The sequence below is a fragment of the Anser anser genome, assembly GCF_964211835.1.
Source record: "Anser anser genome assembly, chromosome: 1".
In the NCBI taxonomy this organism is placed as follows: Eukaryota; Metazoa; Chordata; class Aves; order Anseriformes; family Anatidae; genus Anser; species Anser anser.
The window spans coordinates 22,535,313-22,560,549 of record NC_139720.1 but is presented as its reverse complement, the minus strand read 5'-3'; the positions used below and the strand labels follow the sequence as shown (position 1 = coordinate 22,560,549).

General features: G+C 36.5%; 1 protein-coding gene and 1 long non-coding RNA gene across 8 annotated transcripts in view; one reads left to right on the top strand and one right to left on the bottom strand.

Moving 5' to 3' along the window:
• The window catches only part of GRM8 (glutamate metabotropic receptor 8), a 344,303-nt gene that overhangs the window by 250,552 nt on the left and 68,514 nt on the right, over positions 1–25,237 (bottom strand). The gene's annotated exons all lie outside the window — the stretch shown is intronic.
• LOC310892196 lies at positions 11,460–16,431 on the top strand. Its single transcript, XR_014577935.1, has 3 exons — positions 11,460–13,401; positions 14,284–14,361; positions 14,457–16,431. It is a non-coding gene; the product is annotated as an uncharacterized lncRNA (long non-coding RNA).

Genomic DNA, 25,237 nt, shown 5'->3' with positions numbered 1-25,237 from the left:
GAAAATAAAAAAATCTTAACACTGTCTCAACTAGAATTACGAACTCTGCTGTTCTTTTTGAGAAACCTTCTCTATGAAGAAATGTTTCATAAGGAACAGACAATTTTTTATTATGATTTTTCCTTCTCCACAAGGCAAGTTAATATCTCTGAAAAATCCATTACAATTTTTCCCTCTTCTCTTTGGAGGACCTTCTCAGCATACACTTTTGCTCCAATCTCTGTAAAATAATCTGTTGCTTAGTAAAGCCAATTTGCTCAGTAGAAAGGACTATCTATGTATACATTAACTAACATGAAACAACTGAGGTGCAGAGAAGGTGAATTACATTACACTACATTTATTTATTGTTTCCTTTCCTCCAATCAAACTATCATTTATAATAATTCATATCCTGTTTCCATATACTATGGAGTCTTGGGACAGCAAATCTGTGTATCAGTACAGTGAATAATATATCAGGATCACAAATTTGATGGAAATCTTTGGACATTATTAACAGAAAAAGAGAATTAAAACTATTTAATGGAATTAAGGTACAGGAAGACAAGATTGTAATTGTTTTATGAAGCAACCCAAGAAAACAAGCTGTTTCATGATCAACTCATGAAAATTTTAAGAACATAAGCACAAGGATCTTTCTTATTTCGGATGATTTGAAAGTGGTTCAGAACAGACTGGGAGAACAAAACTGGTAAATTACGATGCACTTCCCTTCCCAGATAACATTAATCCCGTCTTCTCTCTCTTCTTTGTAAACAGTTTACTTCACACTCTGATTAATTTCATTAACATGAAATGTGAGATTCCAGAGCACTTTTGCAAACCTAAACCACAAACAGTTCAACCAAGTGTGCTTCCTAAATATTCTCCAACAGAACTCTAAGAGTAGGAAAAATAGCATATGCTACTTCTTGTTTTAATCCACATTTTAAGCATTGTTATGACTCTTCCTACCTGTGTTTCCCAGTCTCTGTTATCTACCAGTGCTGTCTAGTGTAGAGCCAGAGGGAGTATGACCATTTCTCACTACAGGATGACAAGTACACTAGGCATTTAAACATTAGAATGTAAACTAAGTCATCACAACACTAATATCAAAGGAATCTGAACAGTGTGGGGGGAAAAAAAAAAGACTCAAAGTAAAGATTCAGGCTTGGACTGTATACATGTTATCTGGTTATCTAAGGAACTGGAACACAGATAAATTACAACCAGATATGTTGGCACAGTATTATGAAGAATATTTGCCACTGCTCTGCAGTAAATACTGACATACACACTCCATAGACAAGTTACATCACATTTAGGGTAGCAGCATGTGTCCACACCATTACTTCAGTATTATAAATGATGCATTAAATTTATGTCCCCTATAATTTTTTATGTGCTTTTATGTAAAATGACATCTTCTAAAATGATGAAATTATGAAAATGAAGATAACTTGATGGAGAACTTGAAGCTGTCCCAGAGGAATATCACCATTCAAGTCTTGAAAAGCATGACTAAGAAACTCAGATACATCTGAAAGAAGAACTGGGAGATTTTCAGCAGTAACCTTAGGAAATATTTCCAGATGTTCCTAGTTTACAGGAATAATCCAGGAATAATGCCCATCATTCTGGAAAAAGAATGCTTACTGGGTCATATTAATATTTTTCATCTTTATATAGATGATTATTGATGAGAGTCACTGTTTTGCCTCAGAAAAGCAATCCTTTGATAACAAGTTCTTCAAACAAAAAACTCCAAATGAAAATAATAATAATAATGACCAACATTTAAAGGACCTCTAGGAACTGATTTTCAGACATGTTCAGTCCTACTGCTCCCAGGGACTTAATTTAAAAATTCAGTTGCTCAGGAAAACTGAAAATCAGTCTTGCAAACTAAATTCAAAGATCCCAAACTGATCTAAAAAACTACTTAGTAGATTTGAAAAATGGTAGAAAGGTAGAATCTTCCTCATTACTGAAAGAGCAGCCTCTTCCTGTGCTAGAAGACAAGAAATTGATGTAATACAGTCTTGACACTTATTCCAGTAGAAAACAGTGTTTGATGGTATTTGCTGCTGGCTAAACAGGACAATTCTTCCTGCACAGGCAGAATCACAGATAGCTCAGTGTAAACTTGCCATGGCTTATATCATCACTGCACTGTTCCTATCCTTCTCCACGGCACTTCATTGATCTCTCTTGATATCTTTCTGAAGCTGAATCAGAACTACAGAAAACACTTTCTATGGGTCTTTACTAAGCTATTGGATTCCAGCATGACCAGATCTAGTCCCCAAGCTTGAAACTAAGGATAAATAATTTATGACAGCTCATGATCTGGTAAAGAAAGGTGAAATATCCGGTCATACAGATGAAACCCACAAAGCATTATAGGTATGCGGTTTTGCTCTGTTAATAAGGGGATAACATCCATTTGCAAAACACAAACTTGGATCCAAGCCTGGCTGCCTATCTGAAAAGATGGAGGCAGAGGTAGCCTCCTGATCAATTTTGCCTGTCCCAAAGGCAGCCCTGCCAAGAAATGACTATGTTGTTACTTTTAAAATTTCATAACAGGGGCTCCCAAGCAAGATCTTTTTCTTCAAGACTTATTCTTTCTAAATATATTTTAAAACCTCTACATTAACATTACTACCTTCTGCTCTCTCTAGACTCCATTAGAGGCCATATTTTGTTTTCCACTAAATGCTGACAGAGGTTTATTGCCTTGAGTATAGCTCAAGGTAGCATTACCTAGAATAAACAAGGGCCAATTTCTGCATCAGATGAGATCAACGGAGCAAAATCCCTTAGTTTCATGAAACCTATCAAAAATACAGTGAAGAGCAAACGTTCGCTAACAAGTCTTGCTGTCACAATTTAAATATTATCATATCCACTAGGCAAAGGGTCACCAAGTGGTCTCCAAACCCCTATCAGTAAAAAAAAAAAAAAAAAAAAAAAAAAAAGTAGTATACACCCCCAATATATGTGTATTTATTTATATATGTGTATTTATTTATAAACTACACATGTATGTACTACTATATTAACATATTATTATAAAGCATACACAGAAATAGAAATTAAAAATTATAAGATAAAGATGAAATAAAAATTATTGTTAAAATGTGTTTATTCTATTTTATTAATGGTACAAAAATATTTTCTTCCTGCATTCCAATGTATTGTCTTGAACACCCCTGAGGGTATGTGCACCCCACTTTGGGGACCACTGCGGCAGACCACCCTGCTCCTCTGCCATATGATGTGTGTTCATGCTATGGTTACAGAAATACAGAGTTAAAACAGAAGTAAAACGAACATTTATCAGAAGTTTATTATGTGGCATGATTGTGCCCTAGGTGTGCCTGACACAGAAGCACAATGCTTTCTGCTACCCTGGTTATAGGTATCCTGTTATACATCACCAGTGATGAGCCGACAGATGTAGAAAGCAGGGGACTGCATCCAAGGCAAATCAACATCAGAGTCCACTCTGATGTTGTACTCGTACCACTGAACATCTGTTAGTGCCAAAAGGCACTCAGTTGATTGTTCCGTGTAGACCTCATTGCCTTTATCTTCATTGTGCTGTGAAGCATCTTGTGTGGAACAAGCCCATATGGGGACAAAATAAAAAAGGCAAAATGTTTCACCAGCCCTAGGCCTGAATATTTTGTCTGTTCTCCAGAAAGTGCATATAAATCAAGCAATCACAGGTGACAGCAGTATCACCTAAATTTCAATGTCTAAATGTTAGATAATAGCATATGAGGTAGCCATCCCGCTTATGTTTACAGTCATTTGACAGAAACAGGCCATACCAGAGTACTGTTCACCTCATCCTATTAAAAACATGTAAGGTGAGAGAAATTGTCTGCTAAAGGTGCCACCATCTTTACATGCTGTCTATAAGGCAGCTTATGATAATTAGTACTGTCAAAATATACAGTGTTTGAACCCTTAACACAGAACAGGTGAAGATTGCTCCATATGCCTGTTTGTTCCACTGTGCATGCCACGGACACAGGCTTAATATTTGGAAATGCTTGAGATAAATTTTCCCTCACTATATATAACGAGCCTCATTTCTTACCCTACATTCTTCTGATACGAATGTTGATAAGACAATGAAGACTACCTCTACAACTGGATTACTGTCACCCTGTTTGAAAACTACCTCTACAACTGGATTAGTGTCACCCTGTTTTCATGCATTTTCCTATGATAGCTCTTATTTAATTAGCTGCTGTGGCACTTAGAATACCATGTACATGAACAATATCAGTATCCACAGACCTGTCTTGTGCATTCACAATGAATTTCAGCTTCCTGACCTTTAGACAACAAGAAATAGAGGAATAGTTATTCACATGATTATTTACATTTTGATACTTTCTACAGGGCAGTACCACTTTACCATGTACTTGGACGCACTATCTGCTCTATTGGTGCTTGTATCACAAAAAGATCAAAACAAAACCCACGGAGAATGCATACAACATACAAAAGAGCCACTGGTATAACAGCAGCCTTTAGTATGTAAGCTAGGAGGAAAGAGAAAAGTTAAAAGAGTAAAAAGTAAAAGATTAGTGAAGGAGGACAACAAGGGAAGAGAAAGAACAGAAAGGAGGTGATAGGCAGTGAGAACAAGAGGACAAGATGGCCTAAGAGAAAAACTTTTGGAGCAGCCTGTTACCAGCAGTGAACTGAACGCTCGGTGGGCTGAGATGTTGGGTTTCTCTCTACAACACAGGAAGGTTTCTCACCTACAGGCAAGAAAGTTCTGGCACTTCCTGGTCTTGGAGCTACTTTCACTATAGAACTTTCCTTTAATAGCCGCAGGCTGTGAGGATACAGAAAAGGGATATGCACACAAATAGGTCTTGGTCTACTACTGCTGCTTCCAAGTACTGATTAAACATTAGGATGACCAGAGGGCATGACATGCCATTGTAACAAATCGGGTATCTAGTGACTAAATATGTCCCTCAGGAAACAGACCTGTTTACTACGCATGTTATCTATGGAGAGTTACTCTTACTGAGACGGAAAAAAAAAAATGCAGCAGAAATGCTCAGTTCCTTTAACTGACACAGATATTCCGAATACCACAGCAAAACATTTATTTCACTTCTGCAGTTTCTTTTGGATTTTTGGGGGGAAAAAAAAAATAAAATAAAAATTTATAATACCATTAACACAATGAAACTGAAATAAAATCTGTACCATGAAAGAAACACCCAAATATTAAAGAACAAAAACAATTTGTCATTCTTTCTCAGCTATACTGTTCTTGTAGTAACAACTGGCCCAAATTTTACTACAAGTTCTGTCACATTGCTTAAGGAATCATGTACAGTGATCCCAGTGGGCCATATGGATGGGCAGCTGTGAATGACCGATTTGAGCGGTGGCAGATATGATCTCAGTTTTATATAGTCCAGTATTTTCATACCTCTTCAAATTCACTCACATGAAGACCTGCATTTCTTTAACTATGCCATCTTCTCTCAAGGTGTTTTTTAAAGCTCAGTTTATCTGTCTCAGTGAAGATTTTATACAGTGTCTCCATGTGTTCTTTATATCTAAATTATATAATTGAACTCAAAGATAAGGATTTGAATTGTAGAAACAAAAAATTATTTTCACCATAGTCCATAACACAGACAGTTTTTCTCCTTCACTGAAATTTTCTAGGGACTGCCACATTAGGTTATAAAGCTATAAATCATCTGTACTTAGTACTTCCAGGAAGCAATATCAGTTTGAATTAAAATTTTTGCATTTCTATCACCAGATATGAACAGGTGCACTATTTCTTTGACTGCCAGAATGGATCCAAATTCATCACGGTTTGTATTTTCTGTCTGAGCTCCACATTTTCTCTAGTGGCATTTTGTGTTTTGCAGTCACAGAAAAACTTGTTCCGAATGATATTACATGACAGCTGCTACATGTGGCATCAGTGCATGTACTGACTGTGGTAATCACCACCAAAAAAAAAAAATTTAAATGCTACAGAGTGGTGCAAATTCATAGCTAATGTAGTTGGTCAATTTGTTCAAATGACAGTATCATTAAAGGCATTAAAATATTGAAATTTGTCATGTTTTAGTTCTTGAACCCTGCAACCATCTGAACTGGATAAGCCTTGAACACTATCTAAATGAACGCAGACACCTCAAGAGCAGGAGCTTTACTAATGGCACAAATGTTTCAGTCAGACACACAACTGTAAAAAAATTAATCTCCACAAAGTCACAAATAAATTCAGATAATGTTATCTAAAAAAATAATCATATGAACATTCAGGAATTTGGGATGCACAACCCACAATGCTAGAAAATAACACCCCATAATTCTGCAAACACCAATTTCATTTGCCACATACCCCAAAAATGAGCACATACATTCAGCTACATTGCATTATTTCAGAAGGTATGCACTGCTTGTAGTGTTTCAAGAATGTCTCAAGATGGATGGTGGAAGAACAAGTAGGTGCATTAGAAGAAACCAGGTTAGGCTGGATAAGGCAAAAGAGATGACTGACTGCAGAGAACAACTGAGCAATTTAGCTTGAAAGTCTAAAAAAAATGATAAAGTATGTATATTATTTTGTTGTTGATAACTGCACATAATATTCATTCAGTCATCAGGAACACATTCTTTTTTATATTACAATCTTTGGGCAAAGTTTGCACGTGCCTATCATAATCTGAGTGCCTGTGAAACAGCAGTAATTAATGATGAATCATTTATTCATTGAATTTTGTCTCTATTTATGCGTGAATACTGACAGAATTAGTCTGCAGTTCTTAGACTCATGTTTCAAAACTGGTGTATCCAATTATTTTCCATGAATATTTCTTGATAGACAGCTTGCATATGAGCTGTTTTTACTGCAAATATCAGAGCATCAGTGTTTCAATAGGCAAATGGAACAGACAGATTATATTCGACATGGGTTGAGATAACATGCTTCCAGTATGGCCCATGTCATTATGTCAGATATCCTAAACTCTCATATTGAGTTAGGTCATTCTTGTTGTCATCAAGAGGTTGTATTCCCCAAGAAAGCAACAGGGGGTTCTGCATGTTATATCATGTGCCTCAGCAGGAAGGCAAATGAGTGCCATACGCCTGCTCTTCTGCAGTCATCAAGTTTGGGGATGTCATTATTAACATTTGCCACATCGCTCTGAGAGGCAGTTACAGGACATACCTTTTACCTCAATGCCATACTTGGAACCAATCATGACATGCCGAGAAAGCCTTTTAAACATCTATTTTCTCCTTTAGTGTCAATGAGATTCAAAAGGCCTTTTTCCTCACACACAGGTGTTTTTTCTTTTTTTTTCCAAAGTTATGTCTACAGACTCTTAGAGGACCTTGTATCTTGTTTGGAGCAGCATAAGTGTACATTGTACTACTTGCTCTTTACACAATCAAAATAATCAGTCTGAAGAAATAACCCAGCCATATTTAATCACCAAAAACCACTTCTTTTAATTAATTTGTAAAGCATGATATCTACATTTATACTGCCACTCTGGCTTCCACTAGCTTCCAAAAGGCAGGATATACTTGGTGGTCTGTGAACAGAGTTGAGACAGACTTATCCAAGATATTTAGCTAGTTTGTTCAATGCTGCCAGACATTAAGATCCTTATACCATAGCAAGAAGTACGTCAATGTCTATTCAAATATGCATAGCGAATTTCCTGTCTGTGACCCAGAATCTAGTCATAACCCATAGAATACCTTAGTATTACTTCTGAATTTATTCTGCTTCCATCTGTCACCTTACAGTGATCACCAGCCTGTTTTCTTCATAACTTCTATGTGTTTTATTAAAAAGTGCTACTTCCTAAAGCATTATTTCCATAATTGAACACAACCATCTAATACAACAAAGCAATGTGCTGAAAGTCACTGGGGCAGAATTGTAATACATATAAATAGAATCCAGATTTTCCCCTTCTCCTAGGGTGAAAAGAAATAAAAACATTCTTTTCTTTCTAGAAAAGAATTATTATGCTAAGGGAGTAACCCAAGCATTTATTTTCATCCACTTCCAGATTTCAGCATATTTTCCTCCATGTATTCAGATGATGTATAATGCAATTAGGTGTTTTGGAAAAGGAGTAATAATATCATCTAAATGTTATGAAAAATCTCTTAGAACACTTGCTTGAAAATATGACCAACATAATTAATATTTTTGTAGTCACCTGCAACAGACTTAATTCTCCTGAGAAATCCTAACAAAGCTGCAAAATCTCCTTGCCCAGTAAAGACCAGCATTTCTAAATCTGTCTATCTACAGACAATGGGAGAAGTTCTCAGTTCCATTCCCAATGAAAGCAAACAGTAAGCTGAAGAAATAACAGCAAAGCATTACTGCAATTCACATAATGCAACAGAAGAACATAAAGTGCCTGCAGCACAATCTTGCCTCTGGGATGAGCACATAAAAGCCACTGACAGGGGTCAAGAGCTTACAGGGAAAATTTGCAGCTGACTTGCAAATTTGCTTTCTGAGGCATCTTTGTGCTAAGGTTCAGGTCTGTTTTTTCGCATCCTGGTGACAGCAAGGAACAAACACAACATAAAAACACACGTGGACCACAGCTCAATACTTCAATACTGAGGAGCTGAAGCAAAGCACAAGTGTGTACAAGCTGCTAATGTAGGAATGCAAGACAGTGCAAGCTAATGTGAGGGAGAAGAGGTTAAAACATACTCAGCCCCTCCATAAATCTTTGTCTAAGACAAGATCAGTCCAGAGGAAAACCATTATGCTCCCTGGGACTGCAGAATTAAGAATAGGTGTGAATGGGGTACTGAAAAAGGACTCTGGTAAAAGAATATTTTCTCTTCTCATCTGTGGTGCCAGAGGAAGGAGATAATGTTGAATTGACTGCAACTTCAGCTCAAGCAAACCTTCAGAAGAGATGCCTCTTGGTCATTAATAACTGCACCAGTAGAACTGGCATCAGAGTTTGTGCCTAGCACGTTGCTGAAACCATTTACTTGTTCTAGTACAAACTGGACTATGAGGCAGACCTTGGGTGATGTGAACCTGGGAAAAATATCCACAAAAGTCAGAACCTTGAGGGACCCAAACAGACCTGCATAATCAGAACTAAATTCTATGCAGAGCTGACAAAAACTCATTTAAATCAGATGAGATTAATGCAGAGAATTAATTTCTCTTTTACTTGTTTCCCATTGCAGTTTTTCAACAATGGCCTTTGATATTCCGCAAAGGTTAGGCAGCATCTAGGCAAAAAGCACATTATGGCAATGACAATTTATTTAACTGTGGTGATAATAAATTGCATGTATGTGGGAGGGACACTATCACTGAAATACATTTCTCCACTTCTTTTTCATTTGCTCAAGTTCCATTTTTAACATCCTAAAGCTACATACTAACAACCTCACCCATAGAGCAACATCAGGTAAACTATGTTGATGAATCCCTTCATCATGTAAGTTCCTGGGGAGATGCTCATTACATGCTTCTTCTAGGCAAGCAATAAGAAGCCCATGGCTTAGTAGGTGCAATTAAAATCTTGACATTTACCACACACAGTACTTACAGTTACTGTGATATTTACAACATGACATACTGCGTTCTGAATGCCACAAATACTATAGGGAAGGTAAATATTTCCATACATGAAAGATGGAGGCATTGATGATTTTCAATGTATTATAAACAATGTATAATTCATTGATAAATAAAAACCTTCATTTGATTCCTTTATTTTTCTCTGGGGGAAGGGGAAGCCTATTTTGGAAAGAGGGGTTTTTTTTCATTTTTTTTTTTTCCTTTTTATCTTTAATATATATTGATTTCTAGGAAAAAAAAAAAAAAAAGGTAAACCGGTATTTACTGGTATTTACTGCAAGAGCTTTAATTTCAGGGACCACTCATTTAATGCTCCAAATCAAGTTTTGACCATATTATTGGCAAGCTTTACTTATTCCAGAGCCTTAAAAAAAAAATATGTTTTGTTTTGTTTTCCTAAAGAAACAAAGCTTATGCAATCATACTGTCATATTGTGTGTGGATGCATGTAGCTGTCTGCCTTTCCCAGATACATTATATGAGGTCTACTAGCTTTTTGCACAGTTTTGCCAAATTTGACAGAGAGATACAGGTACACAAGCTTATTAAGTACATTTATCTTTTGTGATAGCACAAGTCTGATGAGGGAAGAGAGATCCAGTTAGTGCTCTCACTGAGGGAAAGGCTAATCTTACCTTTTGCTAGACCCCACAGCATCCACACAGAACAGAACCATTTCAAATACCCAACAACAGATAGAACTTTAATCAGAGTTCTCAACCAATTCAGCCATGAAATACCAAGCCATAGTTAATGAGATTGCATTATGCCCTTGCTCACAGAAGCGCTTGTTTCTTTAATGTTTAGAACCCAAGATATCTTCAGCTTAGAAAATCCCCAGGCCTTTTATCTGCTCTCAGGCTTCCACAAAAATTGAATAAATTCAGTGAGCACAGATTTATCAAATGGCTATTAAATAAAATGATCCAGTTACACTCCATGGTATAAGAAATGTTGGTGAATCACTTTGCACATACACCCTGTTCCTCAGGTTTTTCTACAAAATGCCTTTGCAGAGACAGAGACCTGAGCTAGCTGGACCTTTGATTAGATCCCATTCAGCTGCATTAAGGCTCTCATGTTTAGTGAATACTGGATAATTATTTTAATCAAAATTAAATTTCACCGACCTCTCTTCTAAGAAAAACTCAGACATTTGCTATCCTTTCCCTTAAAATAAATGGTGTCTGCATTTCTGTTCATAATATTAAGTAACAGATTGATCAGAACTCCCTGGTCCCTTTTCTGCAAGAGTTCTTCTATAGGCACAGAATACACATGGGATGAAATACAATCCTGCTAATGAGATGATTAGTTAGGCACAGCCTGATTGAAAATGTAAATGTCTGGGCCCAAATGGGGACTTCTCAGTCCACTTAAATTGACTCTCTGGAGAGTTTAGGCACTCAACAGAAAAATCTGCAGAAGACAATGTTCTCCTAATTCACCTTCCTCCCCCTGCAGCAGAGCACTGAGCTCCTTTTTGTTAACACATCTAAATCCATAACCAGTCTATAAGAATCAATGCAAGTTTTTCATATAAATACTGGGTCTACACGCAGCAAAAGAGAGAGAGAAGTAGAAGAAGAAAGGAAGGAAATCAGGCAGGTTTGTTCCCAACACCAAGGACAGATATCATTCTCCTGACCACTCTAGTCACACAAGAAAGCAGTCCCCTCTCTCTCACACACACACTTTATTTCTCTTTTCCTGATGATCTCAGAGACTTATTCTTAGTCAGTTATCTTTTCTGTAAGTTTCTTTAAATCCTAGTTGGATAATCTTCCAGATGCTGGGAGAACCCTTTTGTCAGAGGAATTCCTGGGGATATAACTCCTATTTGATAAAATTGGGAGTTGCTAAATTAAGAAAGGATTGACTGCACATATGATTCTTTGTTCATAGTAGAAATCCTATTTTAACAACAACTATTTTTAAGGAACCCTATAACAAAGCAGGTGCGTTGTACACATCATGTTCTTGTGTTTTATATTCTTTCAGATAAGACACTGAACTTCTGAATACTGTGATCTCTCAGTGTGTGTCTTGAAGAATTTACATCTTTGCCTGCATTCTTGCTACTTTCAACCTTAGACATCCCAAATGTATAGGCACTCTTTGAACTAATTTCCCCAAATCATTTTCATTTTTGCACTCTCTCTGAGCATGCATTTGGCTCATAGTCTCACGTAAAAGCCCTACACGTATCAGCACCCTCACAGACAGGTATACTCAGACTGCTGCCATCCCAGGGAGGGCATTCACACATTTTCAAAAAATCACCATCCACTGATGCTACAGTCAGCTCTTAATGTAATGCAGGAGATGGCCATGGTGTCCATCATGTGAAGTAAATCACCTTCCTGATCACAGCCAGTATTTCAGGTTTTTCTGAGGACTTCATCTGAGCTGAGGGTGTGGCCTGCTTACAGACAGAAGCCTCTAGCAGGAGCTTTCAAAGGAATGAATTTGGGTGTCTAAGAGCTAAGTCATCTGGGAAAGAACGACATCTGGAAGGCCATCTGGGGCTCTGACAGGATGGATGGGATACAACTCATGTCATCATTTACTACACAATTCATTTTCTATTTGTCATCTTTAGTTTTCCTTCACCATCAAGAAATTGCAACTCTTGTTTTCCTTTCTTCCCAGTTTATTTGCTCTGAAAGGCTGTCATGAGCAAGTATATGTGAAATCAAAGCTTTTTACAACAAAAAGACTTTGTGATAACATACAGCATCTGTAGTGTTTTCGTTTCCCCCCAGTACTTTGTCATCTGCTTTGGGAGTATGGTCTCTGCCTTCATACAGCATCATTCCACCCCACCACTACCATCACCAGTATGTACACATACTCATCTTAAGTTCAGCAACTCAACACAATGAATTAAAAAACAGCTGAATGCACTTTACCCTATAAAAACAGGAATGACTCAGTTCTTTGAGAATGTAGCACAGGATGTGGCATCTAAAACTAAATCTAAACTAAGACTACAGCAGCTTCTGACAATCAGTTTAAGCTATGAAAATAGTGCAAGTTCACAAGACACCTTTACTTGCTTTCTTTTTATAAATCTGCCATAGATGAATGAATACCAGCTTTGTTTCCAGTTTCAAAAGTACTTTTACTTTGATAACTGTATCCCTCTCTCCTGTTAGTTGCCAGGAATCAAAAGCCAAGTAGTTAAACCTGATATTCATTTTTATAATGAACCTACATTAAATGCAAATTAGAGATGAATATTTGCTATTTTTGCACTTCTATTGTGTCTGTTATCTTAGCTCTAAAGGACTTCAGATACTCACTGGTTTTAGGATTACTGTAATACACAAGTTTCTTGCCCTCCATCCCCTCACGCTACCTCTGTGTTGGAACGATTGCTTTCTTTTCCATTTGGTGATCACTGAACAATATTTTCAGTAAGAATAAAAAGTTAATTCAGCAAATTAATCAGGGAAAGGCTGAGGCTCATTTTGGGATCACATCATGCTGGCTGTTAGAGACATTAGCCTTATTTGTATTCCTTCTCGTTCTAAAATCTATTTATTCACACATGTTGAAAGGAATTAATTAGAAAGGTGGGAAATTTAGTGCTGGTGGAAGTAGAGAGTTAATAATGTTAGGTAAGCAAAAGCAAGTGCTATGTAAACTCTCCATACTCTCAACTGCATATGGTATAGACTGCAAAAATGATGAATTGTGAAGATCTTGTAATACTGGAATAGCGCCTGACAGGAAGTTTAGAGACAAAGCTCTTTTGCGTGAGTAACTAAGATTTGAGCTCACTTGCAGAGGTGAATGCTTGGTATTACATAATCCTATTTATTGTCTGTGTTCTGTGTTTTTGGTTAATTAATCAAAAATACACAACAGCAGTCACTGAGATGAAAACTGATCTGCCCTATAGTCCATAAAACTACAACTGTTTCAATAGGAAAATACTATGATTTATCCTTTTGTAATTTAAAAAGTGACTTAGTGTAAAAATACACTCTACAAGATAGCAGATTTGCATTCTTGGTTGCATTTGAAAATCATGTCTCCTAACTGGAGAGACAAACCATATTTGTGACTGTATTTCACTGCTGTTAGTTACCGTTGCAGTGCCAAGATAGTTAAGACAGAGTGAGGAGTAAGATAGAGCAGCGCAGGGATTTTGGGCATCACCAAGAGGAACTTTTACTAAACACTTGCAATTTCACTTGAATAAATCCATTTAAGACGAAATAAAATTACAGAGTTATCAATAAGGATACCATCTGAAAGAAGTGGGAAATTCATGACTTGAGCAAAAAAGATGATTTGGTGGGAGATATGGAAGCCAAGCTTGACTCTCAAGCTTGGAGCCTCCACAACTGTTTGTTCCCTGTAGCCTGAGCAAAGTCTAAGAAAGACACAGCATGTGAAAGGATGCTCCAGAGTTGATGTCATGCTGTCTCAAGCAAACACATTGCACAGTCATTTTTATTAGCTCACAAAGGTCCATCTTGAAACTTGTTTTGTTTTCCTTCCTATGAATAAATACATAAAATCAGGCAGAATTCAGGGACTTATCTCTGTCCAGCGAAACATTAAACTACCTAGAGTATCATTCCTTAAGAAAACATAACTGCACTTTGTTAATTGTTTTATTAATATCATAGAATATCCCAAGTTGGAAGGGACCCACAAGGATCATTGAGTCCCAAATGAACAGAAGAGAAACTAAGGGTTTATAACAGGTAACAGAAGAAATCCACTTAACATTTTTCCCCTTTGTTTATGTTCTTTCTTTCCCTTCTTTCATTTCTCATTTTCTCTGTTTTATTCTGTGTAGATTCTCTCTTATTGGACAATGAAAAACCTATTTGGACACAATGTACATAATCTCTCTCTTGCACAAGATTCTCTATGGCTGTATAACAACTAAAAGAGGAGATGAGCAAAAAGAATTATTTAGAAGTAATCAGAAGGCAGCTCTCTACCCACCACAGAAGTCCTTGAATGCCTTCCACTGCTCCTCCTGAGAGGCACCTGAGGTGCAGGTAGCCCAGAGGGGTTTGTCACAAGCTTGTGATGCCTGTGGCAAGTGCACATATGGGAACTGATGCTCTTCCATCAACTAACACATTTCCTGAACACAGCCAAATGTCCTTCTTTCAGAAAACTGTCTCCTTTGTAATTATTTGTCATAAAAAGACAAAGAAAGCTAAGACAACACCAGTTAAACTGACCTTAGTTAATGAACCTTATAATTTCACAGACATTAGTGTGGAGAACTGACCATTACCATTACTCTTTAATTAGGAAATCATTCTACATCTGAACTGAACTCTTGCCATCCCTTGAAATCCTTCCCCCCGCACTGCGCTCAGACTCAACCAAGGGAAGAAAATCATCATCAGAATCCCGTGACTTTAACAGCCTCCCTACAGATACCACTGTTAACTCGCGTACATCTGATTAACTAAAATATCAAAACAATGAAGGGACTTAGTCATGAAAAGCCCGTTAACTTCAATAAGAGGTCTATAACTAGGCCTGTAAATACTTCCCTCTATGTCACCAATATCATTCTGTAAGTTATTTTTTAAAAAACAAATTCTTTGCATTTAACTGGCAGAAAAAATAAATCCACATATTTTTCATGTTTTAACAACAAAAAGAATATCTTGTGTTGATCGAATTGCCAGTCTCTTGTTAACACTGCTGAAGAATTAGATCTCATTCAATGGATTTTTTCTACTAGCTTCTTCAGGGTCCTACTTAATAATAACTTAATTTGTCAGTTGGGTTGTGATCCCTTGCAATCTTGTGTACTTTTGTCAAAAAAAAAAATCAATAAATATTCAAACCATCCTTACCTTTTTTTTCTGGTAAGCCCTTCCTTAATTTATTTGCAGAAAAATGTCAGCATTCTCACCTGACACCCCCATGAAAACCTTGTTCCTGATCCAGGTCCAGCCCCTATGTGTTTCACAGTTTCATCCATTTCTGACACCAGTTTTACATGCAAACTGAAGCTAGGGACAGTTTAACTTAGTCTTTTATGCACAGATGAGGGAGTCTTGATAACTGGAAAGAAATGCTACATATGCTGTCCTATATAAGTGTTACAGAAAACCAGAACAGCATGCACCATGTTGGCTTCATCTTCTCAGTTCTGTGAAAGGGACATTATACTTTCCAAAACAAATTATTCTGGAAAAAAAAAAAAAAACATTAACCAATTAAAATAATTTAACTGAAATTAAATAATATTTCTACTTCCTGAATAAGCTCTGAAAGGATGTAATCCATAAAATACTACAATATAATGGAAGCAATTATGAGGTTTGACAATTCTTATAAATTGAGCAGTGCGATTATCTGCACTTCATTAAGTGCATTAACATGTTGGGTAAAATACTTATAATCACATCACTCAATTTACTGGACTTAGCAAATGTTGTAATGCATTTCACAGCAAATGCAATATTATAGCAAAATACATTACAATATACCCATTAAAGCATACATAAAAGCACTGCCCTCTTTTGGTTAGTATCCAAACATATTAGTGAATAGGGTCTCTGGTTTATGGATTTGTGCTTTATACCAGTCATCTTTGGGAATTTCTAAAAAGTCACTTTATGCAAGAGGGATGGCCCTGAAGATGTGGACAAGCTCTGCTGAATTATATGGACTCTCATTCTGTGTGTCAAGACTTTCATAGTATTCATGTCAATCTTCAGCTTAAACTTTAATAAGATGAAGGGTTTTTATTTCCTGGGACTGTACAATATCATTCTGTCTCATCTAGGGGCTTTCTAGGAAAGGTGCCACTATGGGTTTCTCTGTATCCCAGGTATCACTGGTGAAGCCTAATAAGATGTAGTTCTCTCAAATGTTATAGACTTTGATGTTCTGGAACGTGCATGTTGTTTTAAAGAGAGTAGGCTGTGCAAAAAGAGAAATACAAAGAGCTCCTCAAAATAAAGGAAAGGAAGCCAAGACTAATGTTGGAATGCCTACAAAAATAAATAACTTCACATAAAAATTAATTAGGACATTTTGTTCTTATTCTTGAAATAAAGTAGATCTTGCCTTGATACTCCTGAAAATAGGTGTGGTTGTTCTTAATTTAGAAAACATTTCCATTCACGGGATTAATGACATTCTGCAAATTATTGAAATAAATGTTTGCAGGAATCATTGAGGTCTTGGAATATTTTGTTTGTTTGTTTGTTTGCTTTTTATGCTCACCCCCTCTTTAAACATTTGCAAATTCCATCCATAAGTGCATGCACTTCAGTGGCCTCAGTTCTCGATTTCGAAATGAACAACTGAATTTTCTTTGTTTTCCAAGGTTTTTGAACTTTTGTTCTTCCTCCTATTGCCAAGCACAGCATTTTGGTAAGCAATCCAAGGAGTTGGGTTGACATCTGAATGGCATCTGAAGGGTATGCTGCAGGTCTGAACAGTGTACTCGGTATGTACATGGCAGGAAGTTTTCTGGAAGCATACGGCAACAGCAGTACATAAGGATTTATCTGCATGACACCTCTGCTACTCAAGGGTATTGTTTTGTAATTCATTCTCTTGATTAATTGTCTAGTCAAAATATCATGCTTTAATTAACAGTCTTAAAGAAAGAGACCAGCATTTTTGTTAGAATATCAACATTTCAAACGATTAGTCTCTCTCAGTCTCTTCTAGAAAGTGATGAAAAAACACCAATCATTCTATATTGAAGAAATGCTAAAAGGTAGAGGAACAAGTGATACTATTTCCATCATAGAAAGTCCTTGAGAGAGCAAGATTTAGACTAAAGACACTAAGCTTGTACTTGTTTTCAAGTACAAGGAAAAAAAAATATCTTTTTGTTAATCAGTAAAGTTTTACAATATGCATATTGCTACCATCTCAATTTTTAGTGGTGGCATCACAGCTTGTAATTTGCATAAAAATCATGCATTTCTAAAAGAAAGAAAAAAAAAATCAATGATGTAGGAGTCTTTCCAACTATTAGTGAAGCATACACATATGCCTGTTTTTTTCCTGGAATGAGTAATAGTAATTCTTTGAAATATTCTATTCTTTGAACAGAATTCGTTGGAGCTTTGTGGGCAGTTCATTTAGTAACAAAATTGAAGGAATGATTTGTAACTGACTAAACGGGTTAGCCTATTCTGAACCTATGCAGGCTCATGCAAACATCCAAGAGAGAGCTACTGCTAAACTACACCACTTCAAGTTTAACAGCAAACATGTGCTTACTATGATTCAGATAACAATATGGCCCTTCAGCCTTCAACACAAGAAAGAAAGTAATGAAATAGAAGGTTTCTTTGACATTTCCTATCAGATTCTTATCTTAGTCTTTGAACATTGCCATCATTACAACATCCAACTCACTTAACTCTTCTATATCATGCAGATAAGCAAAGCGTAAGGGTCTTGTATAGCAATTATGGGTTCAGGAACAGGTAGTATGATCCTACATAATAGGAAAATGTACGAGTTTAGACTACCTCAAAGAATAAATGTATTCCTGAGGGCCATATAAGCACAATAGATAAATGTGTAAGATAAGTTCAAATCTCTCTGCATTCTGTAATTGTTAGTACTTACATAGAATGTAACAGTAGTTACTACCAAAACAGATATATCCGTCTTGCATATGGAATATTAAAGTTCATGATAGAGTTTTCATAAGAAATATTTCACAAACTTGGAAGTAATAGAAAGAAATTGAGGGCGAGTGGAAGGAAAAGACTCCTAAGGGTCAAAGCAATGAGTAAAAAGAGTCAACTCATCGTTAAAGGCTAACAGACATGCACTAGAACTGCCTGCTATGGCTTGTGCTGTACAACACAATGCTCTTCAAATGAAAAAAAAAAAAAAAAAAAAAGGAGGGGTTAAGTATTGACCAGAGAAATGGGTAAAACTGAAGATGGTATGAAATTATTTGAAATAATCAAGATCAGAGAGAGGAGACAGAGTAGTCTCAAAGCTCAATAAACAAGTATATCATCAAAAAATATTGACTATTGACAAATGCAAGGGAGCATACACTGGCAGGAATACCTGGAATTGTTCACACACATCATTGAGTATTAAATCAGCTGTAGCCATTTGTTAATAAACCTTGAGTGTCAGAACAGATAGCTTTTGGAAATAATTTTCTTGATACCCAGCAGCCAACAGAAAAAACTTACAGTTTGTCAGGATATATAAAGAATTGGGTTGAGAATAAAAATGAGATTACAATGACACTATATAAATCAACAGCAAGGCTTCATTTGGAGTGTTCAGTCACAGCTACACAGCTTAACAGAGACATAAATGAAGTAAGGAATCCAGAAACTGTCAACAAAAACTATTAAGCTGCAATTATTTCATATCTTCCAACTCAGAGTTAAGATAAGTAGGAAGGCACATTACTGAGGAGGTTAACTGGATTCTCCTGTGTACCACTCCTACTGTCACAACAAGAGGAGATTCAAGATGTAAGGTTAAAATGATTACACGAAGAAATTATAATAGATATAAATTTTCATTCTTTGGGAAATCTAAGTATCAACCATTAAATACACAGGGTTACACTGTTTGGATAGGTAATTCTACCAGTGAATGCTAAGTAAGATTTTGATATCTTTCTCTTCCATATAACTGAGGCCACCACTAAAGACAAGATATTGACCTGCAGTGCGAGGCAGTCCAACAGTTCTAGTACTTCATTGTTTAAACTGCAGGCAAAAATCATATAATCATTGAACCATTAAGGTTGGAAAAGAGCTCCAAGATCATCCGGTCCAACCATCCCCCTACCACCAATTTAAACCACTAAACCATGTCCCTAAGCACTACGTCCAACCTTTCCTTGAACACCCCGAGGGACGGTGACGCCATCACATCCCCGGGCAACCCATTCCGATGCCTGACTGCTCTTTCTGAGAAGAAATATCTCCTCATTTCCAACCTGAACCTCCCCTCATGCAACCTGAGGCCATTCCCTTTAGACCTGTCACTAGTTATCTGCGAGAAGAGGCCAACACCCAGCTCCCCACAACTTCCTTTCAGGTAGTTGTAGAGAACAATAAGGTCTCCCCTGAGCCTTCTCTTCTCCAGACTAAACAACCCCAGTTCCCTCAGCCGCTCCTCACAGAACTTGTGTTCCAGGCCCTTCACCAGCTTCATTGCCCTTCTCTGGACACGTTCCAGGGCCTCAATGTCCTTCCTGTACTGAAGAGTCCAAAACGGAACATGAAAGCATGAAACAGAACATGAAAATTTTGCTAGCATTCAATCATGAGACATTTCTCACACGTTGTATTTAAGAGAGACATTTCTTGAGGTAGAAAGCAAAGCTGAAAAAACACTAATGTTTGAAACTACTACAAAACATTTGAAGACAGAAAGGTGTTCAGACAGATATACAGAAAAACAAAGACAGAAAATACAGTTTTCTGAGCAAATTCAAGTGATAGGAATTTCTCTTTACCAGATGCAACTTCTTAACATGAATGACACTATTGACTAAAAACTAGTGCAGCACAACGAAGATTACAGTTCAAATTCTGTGAACCTTTTAATGTGTTGACAAAAGAGAATATGTAAATACAGCCCAACAGCCCACTTACTGCTCTCTTTTTTATAAGCCCCCTTTAAGTATTGAAAAGCTGCAGTGAGGTCTCCCTGGAGCCTTCTTTTCTCCAGGCTCAGCATCCCCAGCTCTCTCAGCCTTTTTTCATAGGAGAGGTGCTCCAGCCCTCTGATCATCTTTGTAGCTGTCCTCTGGACCTGCTCTAACAGACCCACAACCTTGTTTTGCTGGGGGCCCCTGTGCTTGGATGCAGCACTCCAAGTGGGGCGTCACAGGAGCAGAATAGGTGTTCCTCACTAAATTTTTTGAATCCTAGGAAACAAAAGTTATTAAGTGTTATCTTGGCAAAGTTCACTTGCACAGCCTCTGATCAAGGACCTGCCATGGCCTGTAGATTTGTTCTCTGATTCAAGCTGGACTCAACACAAATTATTCACACCACTGTAATACAGTTGGTGTCATACTGAATCCTGTGTGAAAGCAAGATTTCTGCTGAAGAGACAATAAAAGAAGCTTATAAGAAAATACAGGACAAAGGAGCTCTTAGCTCCTGATAAAGAAGAAAAAAATCTCACTCTCAATGCAGAATCTGTGAAGCATCTGCAACTTGCTATTGACAGAAAGTCCTTTACAGGTTAAGAACAATCACCATGGAATATAAACTATCAAAGTATTTCCCACAGCTGCCCTCTGTCTTGCACCACAGCAAAATCTTAATGCAAAAACAAACATGTTTATTCAGACTGCAAATCATACTGCGTGTCCTTCATGCTCTACCTTCTAGTGTCCCCTTTACAAGTGCTTTCACTTGCAACAATAATATCTGCTGGGATTAACTCTGTTAAAAACTGGTTCCTGTTAACAGGCATGTGTGAAATCTGGTCATAAAAAAATGGAATGGCTATATTTTGATTCACACATTTCCTAAGTTTGCTTTCACAGGAGCTTTATTATTATGCGTGAATTATTTGCTCTGGAACCCTTTCTAGCAAAAGAGAGTTGCAGAATCTAAGTGAAGCTACAGGCTCAATAGTAACACACACTAATAACCAAAATAGCATGTGAGAAATTTCATTTCAGTCATTGCAAAGATCTAGTGGTAACACCTATATATTTATCCTACCTTTTATTTCAGAATGTTTAATAACAGCTCATACGTCCAGAAAGTGCCCTTATAATAATCATAGAGATCTGATCTCAGGCATAGCATAGTCTATACTTTGAGCAGTGATTTCTAGATTTGGCTCAACATCTTGTGTTGAACTTCTTTTTAGAGAGATTTTTCTTATTGATTTAAACCCCAAAGAAATAAATCAGTATGCCCTAGTATTTTTAATGCTTATTCACATCTAAAATTAAAAACTATACCTTACATCTTGTTTGAAATTGTTTCCTTTTTTAAACTATTGACTTGTTTATAGTCACTGAAATTTGTAATTCCCAAAGATTGCTGAAAAGAACAATGTATTCGGAAAATAAAAATAAAAATAAAAAATAAAAATGCACATTCACTTTGAGCACCATACACTGTATTTCAACAAAAGTATGCTTTTAATCTAGTTAGATTGCTTTCTTAAAATTAACATCAATACACGTATAATTTTATTTGTATTTTTACATTTAAAAATCTTGAGCTAGATAACACGACTAAGTAAAAGGTTCTACAAATAAGCCATTGCACTGAAAACACTGCTGAGACACAAGTTGTTTCCTGGATATTTTTAATATTCTTTGCAGTTGTGCTTACAAACAATGCAAATATCTGATATTTAAATGAAGTATGGTGTTTAAGTGAAGTAAAAATAAAAAGAGGTCAGATAGTCCAATGCCTTCTACAGTACTTATAGGAGTAAAGTGAAATACGAGAGTATACACATAATGGTTCACAGTTCCTCCATATTATAATGAGTTTTTGACATTTAATTTACTGAGTTTTCTAAATTCTCAGTAAATTCCATAGTAGGCATCACTGTGAAAACATACTGTCCTTGCTCTGAGGAGCTTATTTGTCTCCGCTCTCCAAGGGCTGACTGCTCTAAGCAAAATGAAATCAGCTTCAGACTCAGAAGAGATTGAATATCACAGCTATTTGGCAACTGTACCATATAAAAAGAAGTAATGAACTCAGTCTTGACTGCAGTTCACACCCCAGCTGGCTTGAGACAATAAATATCAGTGAGCAAAACCAGGTGGGAAGCATGAGGTCTTCCTACTTGAAGCTTTGTCAGCAACCTCAGAGACGATCTTCCTGTGCACTAAATCCTTTGCTAAACCCAATGAGTTCAGGGAGGTATTTACTGACTTCTTTCACATAAAGAAGTCCCTACTTCTTGCACAGGACTGCTTTCCAGAATCAAATTGCAAATTGCCTCCGGTGGAATATAAGTAATTTTTCCAGTAGAGGAATAAAAGGAAATTATTAGCATACAAGCTTATCCCTTTTAGCATAGGGATAGCATCTATCCCCAGCTCCAAATTAAAGTCCCATTGGGACTACCTCTGCCAGCTCTCATAACTACTCCATTCACTCCAGAAATATTGAAGTGTAATGGTGGTTTTGAATACATGACCACAATGCTTAGATAATCTGTGAACAAATTATACTGTCTGTAAGTTACTTGGAGGCTTTTTTTTTTTTTTTTTCGTGGCATAGCTGCTTAAAAATATCCATTTGAGGGATGTTATTGCCTTAATTTGCCACAAGATTAAGAAATTTGAATGGAATAAACTCTGTAAAGATCACGGGAGAATCAGCGCCACACCATCTAACGTGGTGAGGCTTGGCTATGCAACTCTTGTCAGCACAGTCCACTGGACAGTACATACTCTTTAGGGCAGGCACAAAACCCAGATCTACAGAAGCTTTCTGACTTTTTTTTTATTATTATTATTTTTTTCATCTCCACTGTAGCTAGTGAGCTTTCTACAACAGCTTTAAAAAGTGCCTCAACTAATTCACTGAAGATGAAAGTCCTCAAGAGCTATTAAAGGTAAAGAAGTCTCTTTTCCAACAGTCACAGGAGGGTCAGAGCATACCAGGAAAGTGACACTGTGTGCTTACTGTTCTGAGATGCTACCTTAAAATTATATAGAAAAAAAAAAATAATTAAAGCTGAAGAATATCATAATGATTAGCACCTCTGAGAGAAATTAAAATGGTCCTCAATTGCAAATCCCTTAGAATTACACTGTTCTTTATCAGGTACTAAATGGTACAAATATTAAAAACTGCTGGAATCACTTTCAGGCTTTTGCAATATTAATACACCTATCATCTGATTTCATATTTTTTCAAACATTACTTTGAACTTCCTGTAGCCAATTATATAGTGTTATTATTAATTACAGCTTGCAGCTTGAAATACAGTGTTATCAATAGAGTTCAGCTGCATAAATATAAAACTTAAAATTGAATTAAACTGTTTCCCCTTTGTGAGGGTATGTTAGAATATTATTAGTTGTGAAAATTAATGTGTTAAGCTTGAATCCAGTCTCTAAAGCAGAATATCTCTGGGGAAAAAAAAAAAAAAAGAAAAAAAAAAAGTTAAATGTTATATATTGTATTTCTTTAGTCTTCATGCTGCAAGTCTTCTTAATCTATTAAATAACATCTTGGGGGATGGGAGGGGGGAGGAAGGCAGGGGGAAACAAGTCTATTCATCAGCTTACCTAACAAGATATAAAAAGCTTTAGCTTGATATCAAAGATATAAAAAAAGATTACTGTTGGATATGTGAATTAATCTAAATAACAGTCAATCTTATTTATTTCTAAATTATCAATGAATCATCTCAGTGGAGAGGAAAGGTTATACACTCTAGAGGTGTAACCCTCCCTCCCCACTTCCCACTAAACTTTCCATTTATCCAGTGAATGCCTTATAAGTACAAAAGATATTAAAGGTTTGAAGTAATCAAAAAAAAACGGAGAAAAGCAGAGATACAGCACACTACTGTAGACGCTCAAAAAAGGGACAAGAGATGAGGTGACCCAAGAACTATGTCAAAGACAAATGTTTTTGCAGACCATTCTCCATGTAAATAACATACAGCTAGCTATGCTGAAATCTGAAGCAATTTAAATAAAGTTAGTGTAGAATTAATTCAGTATACGTATTCATTAAGTATATAGTTATCAGAGTGACTGTAATGGTAAAATATTATGATGAGCCACAAGCTGTAGCCCCTCTCAGAAAAATGTTATTAACTTCAATATATCAGGATAAAGGGAATAGGTAAATCTACAAAATCCTAAATGCAAGCAATCAAGAGTACATTTTGGTATGAAGTATATGAAGTATATGGTTTTCATCTGGGGTAAAGCTGCAACAAAACCATGTCATTTTGCCTCAGCCAAAGATCTGGTCTTTTTTTTTTTTAATATATACCTCTGACAAGATGTGCAATACGGACATACAAGACAAAAGGGGTAAGCAATGCTAATTTTTATAGCCTTTCCTTAATGATCAGCCACAGTTCACTGACATTATTATTTTTACCTCCTTTTCCAATACTGTGGAACGCATAAGTGTTTCACTGCAAATACCTATTAACATTTATGTCAATTTTTCATTGACCATTAATAGGGGTAAAATCTCTCATGTAGCATTTCACATACGATTCATGGATTTCCCCAATTTTTCAGTATAAACATTGCACTAACTAAGCAAGTATTCTGACCCCAAACATATTTTTCTCAACCAAATGTTTTTGCTTTCTCTAAAAAAGTGAAAAGGGTGCCATGATTTTATCACTGATGGCACATTCATTTGGTATTTAATGGCAGGAGGAACCATTAAAAGAAAGTCTGATTAGAGATTTAACAACATCTATTTTGCCAAACATCATTTACAGCAATATAAACACAGGAATGGTATTCAGCGTGACAGTTTAATGAGGACTTGGTAAAATGTGTTTCTTTCTTTTCCTCTGTTTAGCTTCTCCCAGTGAGTTAGTTTTTCTCAGTTTAATGCTTAAACTCTTAAGCATTACCATTTCGTATCAATTCACTCCTTTGGATAATGTACCAAA